Source organism: Lethenteron reissneri, chromosome 21, assembly GCF_015708825.2.
Source record: "Lethenteron reissneri isolate LAM-NWPU_2019-01 chromosome 21, ASM1570882v1, whole genome shotgun sequence".
Lineage (NCBI taxonomy): Eukaryota > Metazoa > Chordata > Hyperoartia > Petromyzontiformes > Petromyzontidae > Lethenteron > Lethenteron reissneri.
In genome coordinates, this window is record NC_083799.1 from 20,910,732 (window position 1) to 20,919,364 (window position 8,633).

Here is an 8,633-nt window from a genome sequence, read left to right on the forward strand (position 1 = left end):
CCTGTGCAGTGCATTCCAACCTACACATCGTTTCCATGTAATCCTATACTGTATTATACGTTGCTAATTGGGAGAAAAGCCTCTTTGGCTTATAGCTATGCATGATTTGCTGGCCCAGCCTCGTAAAGACACACACAATAGCCCTCGGGAAGTGGCCCACACAGGACGCAAAGCTGGGCTGTCGCGTAACGGGTTCGTGTGTGTTCCACATTGTTACTTTAAAGTATTAAAACAAAAGGGGGCTGGCCAGGCTTGACATTTGACTATAATGCATAACAGAAATTACCATCTAAAAAAAAAACGTAACTCCTTTCAAATGTCTAAGTTATTTATACGCCTAGAAATACATTGTTCAAAAGTAATTAGGTGGATATGTATGTTGCATTCCATTTTATAGAAAGCACTTAAGCATACGTATTAAGCAGTTTTAGTAAAATACAAAAGTGCAATATGTTGCAAGTAAGTCAAAAGTAAGGAGGGGAAATGTCCTCAATTAAATTGCTATATAAATATACTCTTTGGTTAGTTCGGTAAAGTCACGTAGGTAGAAAATGTAATAAATCACGATGTTCCGATCGCAATCGTCATCAGGTGAAAAGATACAGCAGTAGAACTGCTGAACAGGAAAGTGCTGCTGCAACACGAGGTTATACAGTGGTACCTCGGTATACGTCGTTAATTTGTTCCAGAAGGTAGGACTTATATCGAAAATGACGTATACCAAACGAATTTTTCCAATAAGAAATAAAGGGAAAGGAAATAATCCGTTCCAGAGTCTAAGAAATTATATTTTACATGGCATATTATACATTAATGGGGTTGTATAAAATAATTTAGACACTACTTGTTACTAAAATGCATACATAAATTAAAATGAATGCATAAATCAATTACAATTAATTGAAATAAAAATAAATGTAACATCACTTTACCTTGCTGAGAGGAGTTGATAGCAAGGGTTGTGCACTGAACGAGATCTACTGCGCTGGCAGACTGAGGAGCTGCGCTTTCTTTCAGTCGTGAACGGGATATACGCGGGTATGCGGTGACTCATCCCGACCCATACAAGTTCTAACAAAGCGCGTCGTATCCCAAGCAAGACGTCGTATACCAAGACATTTTTTCCCCGTCAAAACACGACGTGTACCAAATTCGACGTATTCCAAAGCGGTCGTATACCGAGGTATGACTGTATTTAGGGTTGAGGTGGGTGTCACCCAAGGGTAAGTAGGCGGGGTCAGAGATGGAAAGAGGTCCCGTCGCCGCACGCACTCACAGCAGCTGCGTCAAAGGGAGAGATTGGCATGTCAATGTAAAGTGCACACATTGGGGTGGGGGGGGCGGGACATTACACTTTGAAGAATTTACCTTAGCGTTGTGTGTATTTTTTTTTGCATTTTTAACGTTAAAGAGAATTCCCCCCCCCCTCCCAACGAACGCGTGTGCGTTGCTAGAGGCGACCCCCGGTCAGCTTTGTCGCGCAGGAGCAAACGCGTGCATTGGCGCTCGCAGAGCGGCGGAAGGAAATAAATAAATACATATGCAAAGCACAACATTGTTTATTTCATTACTTTAAAGTTGACTGATGGGAAAATGAAATACCACGGGGCTTATGGTGTGGTACCTGACTACTTTTTCTACACCTAAACCCCATGGTTTGCAAGCCAAATCCTTCGTAAGTTTCGTGTAAGTTTCGTACAATCGCCATTCGCCACTAAGTGGCGGTGACATCACCACGATGCTTGTGCCAGGCCATGTGCACCTTGAGGCCGCGTGAAGTGTCGAACGCCCGCTGGCAGGAGGTCACGGGGCAGACCCAGGTGCCACGGGTCGACTGACTGAGATGACTGAGATGACTGGCTGATGCACCACCTGTGCCCCCTACTGTGCCAACTTGCTGTGCTTTAGCCACCCGGCGCTCCGCTCGTTGTTGTGAGCGTCACTCCTCCGCCCTCCGATCCGGCCGAACAAAAGCTGTTTAGGCATGCTGTGGCTGGGCATGCGGGCTACATGACCCAGCCAACGCAGCCTTGCCTGCCTAAGTTTCGTACACAGACAGACACCCAGACAGACACACAGACACACAGACAGAGAGACAAACACTGTAGAATGTAGAACACCGAATACAATTAAAGCCAAAACCAAACTCGTTAAACCAACTCAAAAGTGCTCTGTTATAGCTCTTGCCAATTCTTTACTTATTCTTTGGATCTTTCGGTAAAGTCATGTAGATAGAAGAAAAATGATGAAGTGCAAAAAAACACTAATGTAGACTGTAGCCTGGTTCTTAATTTGAGTGGCCCTTGATCTCAGAGAGAATTAGACTGCTCCGTACTGAACTAGATCATGTGGACAAGACACTCTTGAAATTACACTTAACATTGACGTAAAAATGTCTACATCTGATTCGGAACATGTAGATAACATAATTGCCGCTACAATGTCAGCTAAATGTAAAGATAACCTGATTTCCAAGTTCAACCTCCTTTCCAAGAAGAAACCAGATCCCCATGATAAAAAGTTAGACGTTGACAAGGTTGTTATTAATCTGAGTAATAGTCAAATTTCCGATGGTCTAAAATCAGTTCTGGCTAAAGAGCTGAACTTCACAGTCACCCCCAAATACATACCAGTAGATGACATCATTGCTCAGATCGATGTAACCCTTAAGGGTTTGGGACACATCGCTGCAACCCTCAAAAGCGCAAAGATAACAGTCAGCAACATCAGTAAGGATGAACGTTTTGAGTTATCTCAATTGAAAAAGAGGGATGATATCGTCATCCTCTCAGCCAACAAGGGCAATGCCACGGTCATCATGGACAAAACCGTGTACAACAATAAAATTGATGGTAGCTAGAGAGATACCACCAACAGCCTCGTTACAAAAACGAACAGTATAATCACTGATTCAGCTTCATTAATTGAACAGAATTAACGGTTTTCCTTAAAACCTTCTGCTGCTATACCACCCAGATTATATGGCTTACCAAAAATCCATAAAGAGGGTACACCCCTTCGTCCCATCGTCTCCACCATTGGCTCACCCACCTACAAACTGGCCCGATAACTGTCTGAGACCTTACAGCCATTCACTGGTAAGACCACCTCTTCTGTACTCACCTGGTATTGTCAATTAAGGACATCTCACTGTCCCCATGTGACTTGCTCGTTCATTTCGATGTAGTTTCTTTGTTCAAAGTCCCTGTGCCCGATACCATTGCAAACATTAAAGATTTGGTCTCACAAGGATTGAATGCTTATGTACCGGCCTTGGTGAGATACTGCCTCACCAATACATACTTCACCTGGAATGAAGCATTCTACAAACAAACTGAAGGCACCCCAATGGGTTCTCCCTTATCTCCGGTTGTAGCCAATGTTTTCATGGAAAATTTGAGACGGACGCCATCCAGGCATCCACTCTAAGCCCGTCCTTGTGGAAGAGGTACGTGGATGACACGTTTGTCATCTGGCCACATGGCCGACCGGCTTTGAACCAATTCCTCAACCACATGAATTCCATACACCCAGCCATCAAATTCACCATGGAGGTAGAAAAGGATGGCAAGCTACCTTTCTTGGATGTCTTAATCAAAAAGAGACCAGATGGCTCAATGAGCCATGCTGTCTACAGGAAAGTAACCCATACCGATGCCTACCTAAAACCTGACTCCCACCACCATCCATCCCAGAAGAATTCCCTCATCAAAATTCTACACCATAGAGCTCAATGTATCTCCGACCATGAACACCTAACCAGTGAACTCAAACACGTACACCAAGGCGAATGGATACTCTAACTACACAATCCGCAAAGCCATCACTCTAACCATGAGGAAGGAGCCATCTGAGGTTCCAATCAGAACTATCACCTTGCTATACATAGCAGGGGTAACAAAAATATTTCCCAAATCATGAACAAAACACAAGATCCAGATCCGATTTAACACAGTACATCTGTGAAGGACAAGATCCCCGACATGCAATATCCCGGCATCTAAAAACTAAACTGTATCTGCAGCAACAGTTACATTGGGGAAACTAAGTGACATGTCTCGGACCGTGTTCGTGAGCATAAGGTAGATTTAAAGCACGGTAGGACCAATACTTCTGCCGTGGTTGATTATTATTTTAATGCGGCTGGCTCACACGAAATCTATTTATCAAAGACGATGGTACTTGGCAAGCCACTGGCTATATAAACTACTATAATGAGCCAATAATGTCTGATGTCTGTGTGTCCCGCGCGTGACGTCACTCCACGTAGGCCAGCCCCCCTCATTAATAATCATGAGCGGGTGACGTTACTCCACATGTAGCACCCCCCCCCCCTCATTAATAATCGTGAACAGGTGACGTCTTCCAAATGGACACCCCCATCATCAACAGTTGCCTTCAGTGACCTCCCCATTTTCCTCTTGAAGACGATCGCTTGTGTTGTGATCGAAATGTCGTGGTTTTTGTTTTTTATTTTCATATTTTTATTTTATTTTTATTATTTTACCAAAAGAACCAAATAATAAGTCTACATTATCGACTGCCAGTACGCTCACTCAGGTTAAGAACCAAGCTACAGTCTACATTACAGACGGCCAGTACGTGCACTCAGTTTAATAACTATTGCTACAGTCTACATCATAGACTGCCAATACGCTCACCAAGATTAAAAAGCAGGCTACAGTCTACATTAGAGACTGCCAGTACACTCACCAAACTTAAAAACCAGACTACAGTCCACATTATAGCCTGCCAGTACACTCATTCAGATGAAGAACCAGGCTCCAGTCTACATTAGTGGTTTTTGTTTTTTGTTATTTTATTTTGTTTTTGTATTCACTTTCTTTTTATTATTTTTCTTCTATCTACGTGACTTTACCGAAAGAACCAAATAATATGAATTCATGCAGCCACGAAAGTTTTGAGTCAAAATGTAATTATTTACTTCACTGAAACTTCAACGGCTGCCGGTATCCGAGTAAATGCTGCCCTCTGCAGGTGGAAGACATAAAGAACAGCCCATTGGCCGAAGAGGGCATTTTTATCGCAAGAAATTGATATTTCGATTTATTTATACTGTACTTTAACCAATACAAGTGAAATACATCAATATATGATGGATATTTCAAGAGTAACAACGCTCTTTATTTGGGTTAGCCGCGGTGTCGAACGACTCTTCTCGGAGGGACCTGAAATGGGATCTATAATTATCTTTGGTTCTTTCGGTGAAGTCACGTCGGTGTAAAACATAAAATAACAATTAAATCTCGACGTTTCGATCGCAACACAAGCGACCGTCATTAGGTGGAACCGATACCACCAAAACCCTTTATAAGCTCTTTTTGTTAGCAGATCTTTCTAAATCAGCAGAAGTCCTGCTGTATCGGTTCCACCGGATAACGGTCGCTTGTGTTGCGATCGAAACGTCGTGATTTAATTTGTATTTTATGTTTCATACCTACGTGACTTTACCGAAAGAACCAAAGAGTATGGATCCCTGCAGTCACGAAAACTTCAAATCGAGACTGAATTGGGATGTTTCACCAATTTGATTTATTTGAGGCACGTTGAATGAACCAGAGTACCTGGAGAAATCCCACTTATACGAGAGGATAATAATAATTAAAATGCCACATATTGATCCCAGGATACAATTGTCATCTTCTCGCCACTCCACGATCCAATGGCTATGACGTACACAGCATATTTTTGTTTATTGCTGCAGCACTTTTACACAAGCCCAGGTACAATCATTGTTTCAGCTACTGTATATCAATGGAGAAATAAACACAAAGGAAAATGGCAATTTTGCATTTTGTTTTACTCTTGCAGTGACGATACATTCACTGTGTGCCATCTAGTCTAACACCGTTTGAGACGAGGCTCAAAAGAAAGCTATCTCTGGTGTGGACCAATGAGGGAATTTTTCTGGGATGGATGGTGGTGAGAATCCGGTTTTAGGTAAGCATCCTTATGGGTAGCTTTCCTGTAGACAGAGTGGCTCATTGAACCATCAGGTCTCTTTTTTATAGGACATCCAAAAAAGGTAGCTTGCCATCTTTTTCGACTTCCATGGTAAATCTGATGGCTGGGTGTATGGAATTGATGTGGTCGAGGAATTGGTCTCGAGTAGGCCGGCCATGTGGCCAGATGACAAAAGTGTCATCCACGTACCTCTTCCATAATGTCGGGCATAGAGTGGCAGTCTGGATGGTGTCAGTCTCAAATTTCTCCATAAAAACGTTGGCTACAACCGGAGATAGGGGGGAGCCTATTGGGGTGCCCTCAGTTTGTTTGTAGAACGTTCCATTCCAGGTGAAGTATGTATTGCTTAAGCAGTGTCTCACCAGGGGGGGTACCTCAGTGTTCAGTCCTTGATGAACCAAGTCTTCAATGATTATGATGGTGTCAGGTGCAGGAACTTTGGTGGATAAGGAAACCACATCAAAACTGACAAGCAGGTCGTCTGGGGATAGGGAAATACCCTTGATTGTAGATAACAGGTGAGTAGAGTTTAGTCTACAAATAGTCTACTTGACAGCGCACGTGTGGTTCCTGGTCAAGTTTTAAACAGATAATTGCAGTACTGTAAATCTATTCCACGCTTATCATTATGTAGTGAGTCCAACCGAGTCGCAGACGTTGTTCTTTAGAGGCAACACATTTATTGTAACATCAACACGTTAACACGAAGGGGTAACTGCCCCTTCACCAGATGACCCGTCTAACTATCGTCCGATCACCAACCTCACTACTACCTCCAAACTTCTTGAGCATCTCGCCCTCACCCAACTCAAGCCGCAGATCACATCCTCACAGAATGTATGCCCCTTTCAATCGGCTCATTGCAAGTATAATTCAACAGAGACCGCTCTGACTAGGATCCTGGACGACATCCTTGCCATTATCGACTTCCCGTTCCATTGCTTTACTCGTCAGCTTTGACATTTCCTCAGCCTTCGACGTTGTGAACCACAAAGCCTAATCAATCGCCTCGAGTCCGACTTCAGGATCAGCGGGACTGCACTAAACTGGAGTTCCTCATTTCTCTCCAGCAGATGTATCACCGTCAAAGTGGGAAGCCACTTTTTCTTACGCCATTCCGTTAACATGCAGAGTGCCTCAGGCCTCAGTCCTGGGCCCCCTGCTGTTTTCCGCCTATCCATCTCCAATTGGCCAACTGATCGACAGCTTTGACATCCAATACCACTCCTACGCTGACGACACTCTTCTCATCGCCTCCATTAAATTTCCCAACAACTCAGGTATTCACTATCTTTCCGCTTGCATTACAGCACTGGTTTCAAGATTACGACCTCTCCCTAAACACTACCAAATCCGAGGCCACCTTAATTGGCACTCAGAAAAGACTCGTTTCACTCCCACTCCCCTCGGGAATCTCGGCGTCACTCTGGATCCCACTTTCTCCATCGACACCTATGTCAACCTCGTTTTCAAGTCATGCAACTACCATCTCAGGGCCGTCCACCATCTACGTCTGCTCATCATCTCCAACATTGCAAATACTCTCGCCTGCAGCATCGTTGGGTCGCTGTTCGATTATTGTAACTCAGTCCTCGTCCGGTCCTCTCTAATCAACCAAAATAAGCTGCAACGCCTCCAAAACCACATTGTCCGAGTTGTCCACGGTCCCCACAACCCTCGCTCTGACTCCCATGTGTGTCCTTTGTGCTCTTCAATGGTTGCACATTTCGACCAGAATTACATTCGAGATCGCTTACCTCTGTTACCGCGCCCTAAAATCCGGCTACTCACCGTACATAAGTTCTCTGCTGATGCCTTACACTCCAATTAATTGTAGAAACCTTTGCAGTGTGTCGCAGAACCTCCTTGAAACTCCCAGGACAAGGACTGTAATTGCTTCTCGTCGTTTCTCCGTCACATCCCCGTTATCTGGAACGCCATCCCTATTGACATCCGCAACGATACATAATTTTCTTCGTTCAAAAACCATCTAAAGGCACATGTCTGCAGCTGGAACCGCACAACGCGATCTGACACTGAGCTCGGCTCCGTGCCACAGAATTGCGTCTTCGGTCCGCAACATTGTGTGCGTTATAAAATGTATTATTATTTGGTCGCATCATCTCTTAAGCAAAGACGAAAGGGAACAAAGGAAAGGGGATATTTGCATGGATCTCGTTAACATTGTTTGTTTTAGTTTTTTTTCAACATTCTGGCACTACAGACAATGCTATTTGCTCCGTATTATAATTACTTTCATCACCATAAAGATGAAAGGCAAAATAGATCGATGCGTCTGCATGCACACATGGCCTTGCAGCTGGTATTCATCTTTGTTGTTGGCTCTTAGCCAAAGGTACAAATTTCACATTTCCACAGTGGACCCTGTGCCGTAGCAGCATTCGCATTAACGGAGGACTTAACATAATACAAGTTTCTTGGGTTACATCGCGAAAATATGAATGTGTCGTTAAACCCACCACCACCCGACACAGCAAATTAGTAAGGGTTTTCACGTAAACAAAACATGACAATTGGTTACTAGTTCAGCACACCGGTGTGTTGGAGAGTAAACCCACAACATTTACAATTTGAGTACGACAAACAGTGTTCGTTCGCAAGACTGCTCCTCATTATAGGGCTGAGTA